General features: G+C 34.9%; 1 protein-coding gene across 5 annotated transcripts in view; it reads left to right on the forward strand.

The window, feature by feature from the left end:
- Positions 1 to 14,616, forward strand: part of LOC132194542 (signal-induced proliferation-associated 1-like protein 1) — a 61,028-nt gene that overhangs the window by 2,836 nt on the left and 43,576 nt on the right. For 2 of the 5 annotated variants that reach the window (XM_059615865.1, XM_059615870.1), the window contains exon 1: positions 1,884 to 2,135. The exons of 1 other annotated variant lie outside the window; for it this stretch is intronic. The gene's annotated coding sequence lies outside the window, so the exon portion shown is untranslated. 2 more of the 5 variants (XM_059615866.1, XM_059615868.1) reach the window with 2 other exon arrangements.

A 14,616-nucleotide genomic window follows, 5' to 3' on the forward strand; every position in this document is an offset into this window, starting at 1 on the left:
TTGGTCGCCGCCTCGGGTGCCGTTTTCGCCATTCACCGATTGTCGAGTTGGCGGGAAATAAAGAGTTGAGGGAGGAGTGAGATGCATAAAAAAGATAATTAAAAACGCTTGAAAACTTCAGTTATTACTTGACCTTGTGCACAACGATCGAATAAACTTAATTTGTTCAGGGGGGAGTTTTATAAATTTCGTGTACGATCCTTCTACTTCTGCACTTTTGAGGACAGCAATATATAATGTAAAATTATGTTATCAACTTTTTGGATTTTATTTGATATATATATTATAAATTTAATTCAAAGGCAATGGACCTTAGCGTTGTAAGAAATTTACAATTTGCCATATACTACACTGGCTAGGATTGGTCGAAACAGCTGTCCTAGTGTATGGCAAATTATAATTTTTTTACAAAGGTTCATTGACCTTGAATTAAATATATAACATGTCATTGGTTGTTACTTATGCACATTTCAAGTCTCTCGCACTCCCCTAAGCGCGGATCTTTTTATGGCTCATAGTTAGAGGGGAGGTGATTTTTCCTTTTTTCAACTCAATTATTCTCTCCATTAATATAAGATAATAGATCAATTTTACATCAACCCATATCAAACCAGCGTTTCGAGGAAGTTTTTCATCCCCAGTTATGAAATTGGTGTGACAGCTGCTCGCTTTTCCACTCGGTAAGCAACTCACTATTCTCGAGTGAGCAAGAGAACAAACTTTTGCCAAACTCGGTGCCAGTGCTGCAGCGCAATTTTTCAAAATGACCGCTGGAATTTTGTCTGGACCAGACGTTTGACCAGCGTTTGATTTCATTCCCTGCAGCAGATTATGCACGTCAGCGTCGTCAGCGGTCGAAATCGTAATCTCAGTCAATTTTGGAGAAGTCAAACTTTCTCGCCTAAGAAATGGGAAAAATCCGCTCTCATCTGAGAAATTATTTTGAAATGAGGAATTAAAGTTCGACACAATTTCTTTTGGATCTGTGATAATTTTTCCTTCCCAGAAAAAAGTAGAAATGGATATGGGTACTTTGCTGCGGCTTTTAATAAAGCGCCAGAAATGTTTTGAGCCGTTTTTGCCTCTTCCGAGGTTCCAAAACCAATTGTCTTTAGCTCGTCACAGTTCTTGCTGGGCGCTTCTCCGCGTAGCCAAATATGCCTCCCTATTCTCATTTGTCTTGTTTCCTAACCATTTTTACAGAAGTTTACATTTACATTGACAGAAGTTAATTGAAATATTTAAACATATTAAAAGAAGTATAATTTTAATCATAAATATAAAGGATAACAAAAAAATTATTAATAATATATAATAATAATGGTAATAATAAGGTTCTAAATTTATTTGATTTATTTAAGCCAAATGCAGCACACACCAAAGTCTGATAAAAATAAAACTTAATGAGTTTATATAAAAAATAATAATTATTGAAATAATGAAATCATAGTCATAATTATTATGATTATGATATCATTATTTATTCTTCTCGGTCAGTGCGAAAATTCTAGAAAAAAATTAAAATAGCTCAAAACGTAAAATATTACTACATTGAAAATTACGAAAATTACAATTATTAACATGAAAGGAGTTGTGATACCCTTTCTGCTCATTTTTCCAATTTCAATTTTTGTTTGTATGACTTGAGTAGAATAAGTAATAATAATAATAACATTATTAAATTTATTCGCAGAGGAGAATATAATTCTGGGAGTTGTGGATGGGATCACGAGCACCACCTGCCGTCAAAGTGCACAAACAGCGGTCAGTCGATCGATAGGCGCGCCAAAGTGAAAAATAGGTAAATATGTGAAACACTTTCTGTTCTGTCCTGCCTGCTCACGCTCGCATCTTGAATTTTAGAGGTGACGCTTCAGGTAATACACAATCCCAGCCAAACAATAAAACGGAAGGGAAAGTCACGTGACTCGCTTTATGAACCATGTACGCAACAACAAGTTTGAACAGGAAAGTCAGGAAACGTGTGACGAGTTAGTTGGTGTGTCTGTATTGTGACGTGACTGACGTGTGTCACTGTGTGCAAGCGAACGTCCCCTGATTGTTGTTGCCCTAATAGTGGACTTTTCCATCAAATAACGGTTCATTGTGCTACCAGAGACATATATGTACACGTGGTAAGTTCTTTCTAACTTCTATCATAGACGCTAGTATAATTTTCACCTTGTGCAAATTTGATCCATACAAAGAAAAAGCTGCTATGCTATTATTATAGTGAACGTTAGTTTTCACGACTTCCTTTTTTAAGCTTCGTATAGGCCTTGTGTCCGAGGGCGCTTTGGTCAGAGGGCTTTATTTGTGTCTAATGGAGCTGGGCCAAAAGGCCTTCATAGATTGTCGCCCAAAATCTCCTCTCAACGCTTTTTGTCCAACAGCTTGCACTAAAACTTAAATTACATGCTTTATTTACTTCGTGAAAATTCGTTACCAACATAAAAAGTTTTTAACAAAAATTTAATCAAAATATCCTTATTTTATATTTTAATGTGTAGATTAGATCAGACTAGATCAATATTAATTTATTGCATTAGACATGACATAGTACATAGTACATCTCCAATTTGTCTTTACAAGTCAATAAAATAGCAATAAAAAAAAAATCAGAATATTTTGAATTTAACATTTTTAGTGATTGAGAGAGCTCGCACGCCATTGATAATACGACGGGGGTGGGCAAGCATTTGACTAACCCTATTAAAATACTGCAGGGGAATAAAATTTGAAACAATAAGAGATTTTTTTGCTTAAAAGCGACTTTACCTGCTGGAAAATTTTCAACTTAAAATTTTTGTATTGACCGAGAAGAATAAATAATAATAATAATAAAAACTAATATTTGAACCTAATTTTTTAGGCTCAAATTTAATTTTTAAAATTAAAAAAAATCTTATAAACATTCCATTTCAATTTTAAAATTTTTAATTTTGTTAAGCATTAAATTACAACTGCAATAAAACTTTTTAAAATAATTCAAGATACATAGCATTATTCAAACGGTAAAATTTCTCGTCATTTTCAAGGGTTTTCAAATTTCTAGGCAGATCATTGAAGATTCTTGGGATCATATAGTCAGGGCTTACTACAGATTTTTTAAGAGTAACTCAGATTCAGATTGTACCAACTTGTTTGGAGAAAAATAAATTGAATTGAATTGAATGCGCTGCCTTAATTTAACAAAAAGGTACGTGGTACGTGGATCGATATACCTGATCGCATTGGGTGCTCCAGTTCATTGTATCAGAGAGCATTACACCAAGTATTTTTGCTTGATTTACCACTTCTATTTCTCGTCGTTAATTCTGATTACAGGTGGTTCCAATTTACTAGTTTGAGCAGTATGCATTTGCAGCACCTGAGTTTTCTTTTCGTTCAATCTTAAGCGGTTTTTACTGGCAAAATCAATCATTTTGTCATTAGCCACAGCAGTTTTTTCGGGAGACCCGCATTGCCCCTAATTTCAAACCTCCTAAATGTTTCAAAAATTATTTGCCCTAAAATATTTCCCCTAAAGTATTTGTCCTAAATTATTTTTTAATTTCCCATAAAATGCATTTACTCGAAAATGCATTTGTCCTAAATCATTTCCCCGAAAAGTACTTCATTATTCTAGGCGATTTTCAGGAAGGTATATAAATCTATATAAAACTGAGGCAAACCTTAAAAAAACAAAGCAGATGATAATGGCTGTGTCTTTGCCAGTGGTGGCGTTTCAAAGTGTGTGTGTGTTCACTGTAGAAATTTACATTTTTTTTTTATCAAGAATATTTATATTTTTAGTCAATGCTTATGAATTCTTTTTTAATATAATTATTTTTTATGATTAAGGTGAATAGAAGCACTTTTACTTTAAATTTATTAATTATTTCCGATATGTTAAAGACAAATTGAAATTAATGAAATTAATAAACAAAGCTTCATCAATTTTCTAACATTTAAACTCTAAATATCCAGTTCTGTATAATATCTGCGAGCAAACCACTAATTCTTTTTAATATTTTTTTGAATTGTGCATTTTAGAGAATAAAAATATATTTTAAAGCTTGTTTGAATTGGGCAAAATAGTGTTTAGTTTTTGTTTTTAGTCTATTTTTCCGATGAAAGATGAAATAGTCGGTTTTTATACAATTTTGTTTTTCCCCTATCGATGAAGGTTGACAAAAATTTATTATAAGTTAACTAGAAGTGATCAGAATGGGCTGTCCAAGATTTTTTTACTTTTAGGGCAAATGTTTTTAGGACATTTACTTTTTAGGGGATTTGGAGTGAAAAATTTAGGACATTTCATTTTAGGGAATTTGTTTTTAGGGCAAATGAAGATATTGGTTTTAGGACAAATGAATTTAGGGGCAATAACGGCGACTCGTTTTTTCGTTCAAGGCTTTGTAGTTTCTAGCCTTTACAATGAAATATGAATCATCTGCGAACAAGATAAGAGCGGCGACATAAGGGCATATCATTACCGTAGGAGGAATAGCCAAAAGGGCCCAATACACTGTTCCTTGTGGAACGCCAATCGAGACATTTTCCATTGTTGACTCAAATAATTTTTGCTCGCCATTTTCACCCACACCAAAAAGTTGAACAAGTTGTTTTCTATCAGTAAGAAAGGACTTTAACCATAGGAGGGATGCATTATCAATTCAAAATTTTTTCAGTTTTGCAAGTAGTATTTCGGGAACGACACACCCAAAGGCATTAGAAAAGTCATACAGAATCACATTGATTTTTTTCTATTTTCCAAAGAATCATTGTTTACACAATAAGCGGGCAGTGTACTTGAATATAGAGTTCACGAGAGAATGTCTCCAGTGGAATCACCATACGGACGTGGTGCGTGCAAAAGCAGCCCAAAATCTTGGCTTTGCTTCGAGAAATTTGCACGGGTGCTCTCCGCTTGTAAAAAGAATTGCATATCTCACGCTTGTAAAGCCGGGTCTTTTTTACGGAAACCCAGCGTGGCACCCAAGCACGCGTTTTTACGAAATCCAATCTGTTTGGGCACCGCGAATTTTACCAACCATTCATTGGCAAAATAGCTCAGTACTTAACTTCTTTTTCTTTACAAAATGAATATCAAATTAATATTTGACAATCATGACGTGTGATTTTAAATAATTTCCACGGTCAATTGTGTAATATTTATTGATTTACAAAAACGTTTTTACACAAGTCAAAATTGCGTGCGTTGGCCACAGTGGTCTGGTCTCTACATAATATGCCAACATCTTGCTCCATGGATAGTTTTGTGGAATATATTTACAAAAAATTCACCCAATAATGTGGCACCTACTGTAGTGTGAAGGTGCTGACAGCGCTTTAATTGCAAGACATTGCGTGTTCAAATCCCACAACAGTAAATTTTTGCAGATTTTTTTACAGATATTCTATTTGTAATTTACACTTTTTGATATTTTTTTCCCACTCAAAATGATCATTTAAAGCCGACATAAACAATATATTAACTAAATTTTTAGTTTTTTAACTTTCAAAATTAAAATCTTTCGTGGTGTCCACGTAGGTTTTTATTCGGGATTTTCTTGTACATTTTTGTACGATGCAGTAAAAAGAAGGGTTGATAAATAAAAAATAATTTTCGACCAATTTCCACGCTTTAAAATCGTAAATAAAAACCTTCGTTTTGTTTATATAGAAAAAATAATATAACTCCAAAACAAAGCATGCATGATAAAATAAAATTGCAAATAAAAAATTATCGTACATTACACCTCAAGATAATAAAGCATTAAGGTTATTCTTCAAGCTTATTTTACGAAGGAAAATAAAAAATCTTTATTCTTAAATATATTCAATATGCTTTAAAGATATTGGAAATAAATTTTCAGGCACTTGAGATGCATAATTAATTAGATAATTAAGTTTTAATGTTAAAACTTTGAGTCCTTGTTTAGGTCGTTTGTGAAGAGATACGTCACTAGGAACGCGTAGATATAATCTTTCATATATATTACATCATATCAACAAGTTTGATTGATTAATATTTAATGGAACACAAGAAATTAGCACTTTTACCATTTCAATTTTTTACAACAAAAAGCTGCTATTTTTGTTCCATGCGTGAAACCACTTTTAACCCACTTGCAATTATTGGACTTGTTTGAAATTTGTTCACATAATACTACACACAAGTGGCTTTCATGTGAAGTTTTTTTAATCTTCCTATGATAATTATAGCTTATGATTCAAGTTCACAAATTTGTGCATGTTTATTTGATAAAATTTCGGGTCGTTTAGTCCCAAATAGAGGCACGCTCGCGCTTCGATCGCTCGCGCACCCAACTCTTGCACAGCAGGGGTCCCATCCACAGCTAGAGCCAGACAAAAGGTTTCCTCTCCCAATGCTTTTGCCCCAAGCGACCGATTTGATTTTCGTCCACTGTCCTTTTTCTCTCTTTTGCTCGCTTCGCTCCTACTTGATTCCTGTATTTTTCTCATGCTAAAGTCCAAGACTCTCGACAGGACTGTTAAATAAAATTATTCTACCGAAAGCTTGAAAATGAGAATATCTTGAGATTTTTTTTTTTTAAATTTTCACATTGATTATAATTTTGAAATTATATTACATATTTTATAAGATAATTTAGTGTTTTAGATAATTTTAGTGTTAAAAAATACCTCAAATAGTAGTTTATAAACTTTACAAGTGCATTTTTTTAATTGAAAAAAAAAAACATTTATAAAACATATTTTTCAAACTGCGTAATGTAAAAATTATGGCAAAATTAAAAAAGCAAAATTTAAATCTTTGCCAAAATAAAAGTTGAACTTTATGTTCGCCAATCAAACGTCAAAAAGCGTGTCCAAAAGTCCAACAACCGCAACAATGAAAAAGGGGGAAAATACTATTGAAGTTTCACAAATAAGTTGATACTTAAGAGTATAAAAAATTCAATAATAATACGCTTTTGAGAGTAAAGTTTCTATGAAATTTGCATGCACCATGATTATTGTTTGAAATTTCGCTAAATCATCAGCATAAGCAATAATATAATTGATAATAATGTAGCTTCCATCTAATTTGCTATTAAAAAAAAGGTATGTGCGGCCTCTTGATAAAAAAGGAACAAGCATATTTTATTGTTGATTGTTTGTCCAAATTAAATTTTATTACCATCACATATTGTTGGCATTCAATTATTTAGCGTCATTTTTTTCTCTCTATTTTGTTATAAATTTTTCAGCAAATCAAAGAGACTTTTGTCAGCTCCATGAGCTCCGTTGACTTTTTGTTGAAATAAAAATATGACATTTTTTTAAAGGGCAACGACCAATGAACTTATCCAATTAGTTGTTAGTTCACAATTCCATTGATATTTTTAGAGCAAAATTGTTATTTCGAAATTTGTTTTTAAAAAATGAATTAAATGTATTTTTTATCACACTCATTTGAGCACAACATCTACTTTACTTTAAAAGAATTTTGTAATGTGGTGCTTGTCGTAAAATTAAAGCTTTTCCTTTAATTTTTGAATAGTCAATTAATAACTAAGGATGCGAATTTTGCACTCGGTACTGGGTGCATTTCTTGCCGCATTGCAAACCCACGTATGTGAATCACTTTCATCAAAAGCACTGTTGTCGCTCGGAACTATTGCTACAAATTTGGATTAATAATTATGAATTGACATTATATCTTAAAATATTATATTTTTTTAATAAAGGAGTGAAAATGAAGATTAAACCGTAAAATGACAGCATATTATCGATGCACATTTAAGATTTTTAGGTGTTTCGAATCCTTTAAATTTTTTCAGCTTATGCAAACTTTGAAAATTGAATCGAAAGTACAATACATAATTATTTAAATTGTTCCTAAGGTTTTTTAAATTACAATATAAAATTTTTGAATAAATAATCCAAAGAAACTTTGACCTAGTGCAGACTCTGAAGTCAAAATGGCTCGAGTGCGCTTTGTCTGTTTGTGGTGGAACACAATTTAATTAACAGTTTAGAAATTTGATAATAATTTTTTAGATCTTGAATCATTTTATTGCTGTTTATTACCTTTTTCCTTGTAAAATAAATGAAAAGCAAATTAAAAGCTTATCAACTGTTACATATATTTTTTTAATAAAGTAATAGGAAAAAAGACGACAGGAAATATTTTTAGTCATTTGTCAAAAAATTATTTATCAGAACAACAAAATTTATTGATTTTTCTAGTAACAAATTTAATTAATATTACCTTTATTTACTCAAGAGATCAAATATGCCATGAGAGACAGATTTTTCATATCAATATTATAAATGTCAGACTCTTTCCATAGAAACCAAAGGTCTGCTTAAAAAAACTGCCACGAAATCTGAATTTTGAAACTTTAGATAGCAATCCTAATAGAATTTTAAAATTTGCCTGTGTTGATCTGAAAACATTGGAGCAAGCCTTTCTCAGTAAAGAGGGGAAAATCTCCAGGTCTAGATTTTTTTTCACGAAAATTAAAATTATCCAAATTTATCCAAAATTGCTAATACTTATAAATTCTACGTTTACGTGACCTTTAACAATAAAATAAGAATAAAAATCTTATTTTTGAAAAATGAAAAACACTATTTCTGTGCAATAAATTTTTGATATAATGCCGAAAACTGTTTTCTGACAAATCAATTTCGTGGTAAATAACAGCGACTCAATAATCAGAATTATTTCCAGAAAATTTCTAATTGAGATAAAATTTCCATTCAAAGTTGGTTGAATTTAAAAAATTTTGGCTATTCATAATGTGAGTGAATATTTTCGCAATTCAAACACTTTCAAATTTTCAAATTTGAATGCCTGGAACCTCTTGGAAATAATGGGCTTGAGCGCACAGCAGGGAACTAGAAAGAGAGGCACCCTGTGGAGAATGCATTGTCTCGTAAATACAATGCAGTTTTCTTTGTACTTTTGGAAAAGCGCTCCTGTGGAAAAACGCTGAACTATTTTTACATTGGAGGATAGAAAGCAGGCAGCAATTGTGCCTCAGGGAATTTAACTCCCAAAAATGGCGACTATAGAAAAACCTTAATATGGTCTTTATTTTCTAGAGGAAGTTCATATCTGTGTGTTGAATGCGGACACCACGAAAGATTTTAATTTTGAAAGTTAAAAAACTAAAAATTTAGTTAATATATTGTTTATGTCGGTTTTAAATTATCATTTTGAGTGGGAAAAAAATATCAAAAACAAATAGAATATTTGTAACAAAAAACTGCAAAAATTTACGGTTCTGGGATTTGAACACGCAATGTCTTGCATCAAAAACGCTGTCAACACTTTCACACTACAGTAGGTGCCACATTATTGGGTGAATTTTTTGTAAATATATTCCACAAAACTATCCATGGAGCAAGATGTTGGCATATTATGTTGAGACCACTGTAGCCAGCGCACGCAATTTTGACTTGAGTAAAAACGTTTTTGTAAATCAATAAATATTACACAATTGACCGTGGAAATTATTTAAAATCACACGTCATGATTGTCAAATATTAATTTGATGTTCATTTTGTAAAGAAAAAGAAAAGTACTGAGCTATTTTGCCAATGAATGGTTGGTAAATTTCGCGGTGCCCAAACAGATTGGATTTCGTAAAAACGCAAACGGGACCCTCATTTTATACACGGCAAACACCTTCCGCCGGCGAAGGAGCAAAAAATAATGCCCGTGAAAATGCAGCTCCTGTACACCGGCCTTTTATTTTTTAAAAAAAGTGACCACGGCGTGACCGACTTTGACGCGAGAGCGCGCCTAACTATGGGGCCAAAGTTGCGAAGTGACGACGGCAACTACCCCCGTGCTCTGCAGCCGGACGCGAGAACAAAATTCGGACGCGAGGCGTTTTCTTTACCGCGTCGTCAAACCGTGGAATGACACGCCACCCGGATATCGGATATCGGATTTTATGGATTCCCCTTTGCATCGCATGAAGCCCCACAGACCCTCTTCTTTCTTTCATGGTCTATACTTATGGTATTTGTGTACATATATGTATAATGTTGTTGACATAAAGCCTTCAGCGGACAAGAGGCGCCTCCTGTCCGAGCGCGCTTTCGTTAAAAGGCCTTTTGTCCGAATGTCCGAAGGTTCTTGGGCAAGAGGACTTGTGTCATTATTATTATTATTATTATGTCCAGTCATGTTTGGCTTGACGAGAGAGATACGCAATTCTTTTGACGCGAGGGGTGAAGCCGCGCAAGTTTCGGGCCGCAAAACCAAGAGATTGGACCGCCTTGCTGCGTAAAATGTCCATGTGGACCTCTCGAGATGTGGACGCCGAGCATTCGCTCCTTGTCCACGAATTCGAGCACAGATTCACCGAGGTTGTAGACGAACTCCAACCGATCGCGCGCGTGAGAAATGTCCATCACTTTGCACTTTTTCGCGTTAAGGCTCATTCCGTTATTTGAACACCACACGTCAATGTTGCACAGATCTTCTTGCAGCTCGGCGTTTTCGGGAGAGTCGATTTCCATGTAGAGACGCTCGCGTCGTCGGCGTACTGGACCAGGGTGCTGTTACCCACGATCTCGGGGAGGTCAGCCACGAAAATGTTGAAAAGGAGGGGCCCCAAAACACTGCCCTGAATTACTCCGAACGAAACCTCACAGGGCTAGGATTGAGCGCCATTGAAGGAAACGAACTGAGTTCGGCCGACGAGAAAATTTTCCACCCACTTAAGCAGCCGCCCTTTTATTCCGTAGTGGGCGAGCTTTGAAAGTGGCCGTGTGTGCGGCACCCTGTCGAAGGCCTTGCTCCAGTCCAGAACAACTGCATGAATGTGCGCACCACTTGTCTTGTCCAGGGTTGCCGTCCATTTGTCAATCACACCTATCAAGCGAGTTGTGCAGCTCCGTTTGAGCGAAATCCGTGTTGGCACGCAGGAATAATTTTTTCCCTCTCCAGGAATTGGCAAATTTGGTCTCGGATTATTCTTTCCAGCGCTTTTCCGACTGGAGGCGTGACGCTGATTGGCCTGTAGTTCTTCATATCCTGCTTGTCGCCGTCCTTGAAGATGGGCGTCACTGCTGTAGTTTTCCAGTCAGCGGGAAGTTCGCCAGATTCGAGTGATGAGAGGAGGAAGAGATGCGAGAGGCTCGGAGAATGAGAGGCGGCGCAGTTTTTATTGCCCGCGGCTGCATTCGCTTTTATTGCCTGCAATCTATTGTACACCAGCCAAGGTATATGCATACTATCTCGCATAGTGTTGTAGCCGAGGAATTTACGCTCGCCCGTGTGCGCCTAATGAATGGGAAAATATTTTAGGCCTGCGAGAAATTGCTCTTGAAGGTATCACTGAGGCTCAGCAGTATTTTTCCCATTGTGAGCACCGTGGGGTCCGCTTTCCAGCCCCTCGCCCGCTATCTGGCTGATATCCTGAAGCCTTTAACCGATAAGTCAACAAAAGCATTAAGAACGCTGATCAAATTCTCCCCAACAAATTTCAAACTTTCCAAATTTGACCAATTTTGTAGTTATGATGTAAAAAGCCTTTTCACTTCAATCCCAACAAATGATATTTTAATTATTCTGAGAAAAAAACTTGAAAATGACCAAAGTCTAATTGATAGAACCTCCCTCCCAATTAGCTCAATTAATGAATTAATTAATTAATTGGAATTAATTGAATTTAGCATCAACTCCACCTTCTTCCAATTTATAGGTTGGTACTTGAATTTGTTAGTTTTAAGTTTTTAATTTTTATATTAAAATGTGGTGTTTTTTCAATTTTGCTGATTTTTTGTATTTTTCTTGCTCATGAAATAGGGTCGCAGACCGTGACCGAAACTGGTATGAGCCATTTGTTTTGGAATAAAAACAATTTTTCTGCAACGAGGAAAAGCCCGATCTCTTCATTTCCATGTTCATCTCCTCGAGTGTCAACTTCTTCAAACAAGAGTTCAAAACTGACATTATTATTCGGCACCTTTGTATTTGAATTTATGTACCTCCAGAACTCATTGTTGCCATCGTGGCCTTTTCCGAGCAGCCAAAGCCATTTTTTTTCAGGCCGACCTGATGGCAGATTGCGTATTTTTCTAAGATTCATAATAATAATGACTGGCAGACAGACATTGGCTGAAAGAAATCAAGATTTGTGTATTTATTGCTTTCTGTTGTGGAAGCGCTGCGTACACAGAAAGCTATAATTATGTTCAGCTTGCTCCAGGGTCGGTGTAGTTTCAATGCAGTGCAGAGGGTCAGTGGTGCGTGGCTGCCGCGCTTCCTTCCTCCTCTTTGCTGCCTCAAAATTGAGCATTGTTTCCCCTCTTGACAAAGGACGTTTTTCCGGCCGCTTCCTGTTTTTGTTTATTTACTCACCATATTCATACAACATTGCAAAACATGTACTGGAGAACAAGAAAAATATGAAATCAGCATACAACACCACTTACAAAAAAAAAAAAAAAATCGTTCCAGCATATATTTTAAATTGTTTTCTCTTCTTTATTGTCAATTACCAACCATGATCTACTAAAAATTTATTTCAATTTGTAAATGAGAAATTGACTTTGCAATATATTCAGGTGAAAGAGCGCGCCCCATTTCCAGTTTATTGTTGTTGTAGTCTTTAGAACATGTCAGGTCTAAAATTAAAAGTTAGAGAAAAAACCCGTTGCTTAGGCAAAGGTAAAAAACTATAAGATTAGCGCGAGAAATTTCACTTGTCTAAACTGCACAGTAGGTATTCGTGTATGTGATAGAAGTTGTGTTCACTGAGCACTTGTTTAAGTTTCAGGGTGAATGTCTTTTGGTCTTCAATTTGTTTTAACTCGGCAGGCAAGTGGTTATAAATTCGAGCGATCATCATTTTTCAGTTTTGCAATTTTTTTTCAATTTAAAATTTTTGTACAGACCGAGAAGAATAAATAGTAATAATAGCAAGCAGTATTTCGGGAATGACACACCCAAAGGCATTATAAAAGTCATACAGAATCACATTGATTTTTTCTCTATTTTCCAACGAATCGTAGATTTCGGACACTAACTTAAAAAGTGCAGTCACTGTGCTCCTGCCTTTTCGAAAACCGTGCTGCTCGTCCGCAAGGAGATTGTTTTCAGCGAAATAGCTTTCAATTCTATTTAGGAAACATTTCTCAAATACTTTTGCTACAGAAGATGTTAAGGTTATTGGGCGATAACTACTAGCATCGGATTTCTCACCCTTCTTTTTATACAATGGCTTGATTACAGTTAATTTTTGCACTTCCGGGAATTTACCCGTGCTAAACGACTCATTCACCATAAATCGCCACAGGGAACACTATATAACCAGAAATCTTTTTCAACGTATCCATATAGATAATCCATCCCAGCTAGATGATTTCTTTGACGGGAATAACTTCAAAAAGTTTCTATTTCAAATGGGGTAACGTCAGGCTGAGCAGTAAATTTTATTCCATTTGAAACAATACTCTCAGTACAGAGTTCAATTTCATCACTACTAAGATTTACCTGAGGTTCAACAAATTTCTTATTTAAAAAGTTGCAAATTTTCTGCAAATTCTTTTCCATTTCACCATCAATTTCAATTTGCTTAATATCATTTTCGTGTTTATCTTGGTTCAAGTTGCAAGTTTCGTTAATAATTTTCCAGGCCATACCAGTCTTATTAGAGGCTTTTAACATTTTCTGGTCATTGTGAGTTCGGATTGCATCATTTATGAGAAAGCCAACGTACTTCTGTTTACTTTTATATTTGAATTTAAGACTTCTTAATCTGTAACAGTTAGGAGCATTATTTTTTAATGTAGATATTTGGGAACCCAAGAGCCTTAATTCTTCCTTTTGCTTACGAAGAAACTCAGAATAGGCATTATTTTTCCTATTTACTCTAATTAATATTTTCTCCTTTGGGAAGCTCATTTCAAAGTATGTAAGCTTATCCATGAATTTACAGCACATGTCATCAATATTATTACTTTCATAAACTTCGGTCCAACTTTCTGTACTTAAGAGGTGGAAAAATTCAGTCCAGTTACTAATAAAATTTGCTGCTCAGCCTGACGTTTGAAAAAGAAAAAATTTTGAGGTTATTCCTGTCAAAGAAATCATCTAGCTGGGATGGATTATCTATGGATACGTTGAAAAAGATTTCTGGTTATATAGTGTTCCCTGTGGCATTTATGGTGAATGAGTCGTTTCGCACGGGTAAATTCCCGGAAGTGCTAAATTAACTGTAATCAAGCCATTGTACAAAAAGAAGGGTGAGAAATCCGATGCTAGTAGTTATCGCCCAATAGCCTAAACATCTTCTGTAGCAAAAGTATTTGAGAAATGTTTCCTTAATAGAATTGAAAGCTATTTCGCTGAAAACAATCTCCTTGCTGACGAGCAGCACGGTTTTCGAAAAGGCAGGAGCACAGCCAGTGACTGCACTTTTTAAGTTAGTGTCCCAAATCTACGATTCGTTGGAAAATAGAGAAAAAATCAATGTGATTCTGTATGACTTTTCTAATGCCTTTGGGTGTGTCGTTCCCGAAATACTGCTTGCAAAACTGAAAAAATTTGGAATTGATAATGCATCCCTCCTATGGTTAAAGTCCTTTCTTACTGATAGAAAACAACTTGTTCAATTTTTTGGTGTGGGTGAAAATGGCGAG

The sequence above is a fragment of the Neocloeon triangulifer genome, unplaced genomic scaffold (assembly GCF_031216515.1).
Source record: "Neocloeon triangulifer isolate White Clay Creek 2 clone unplaced genomic scaffold, ASM3121651v1 ptg000008l, whole genome shotgun sequence".
NCBI lineage: Eukaryota > Metazoa > Arthropoda > Insecta > Ephemeroptera > Baetidae > Neocloeon > Neocloeon triangulifer.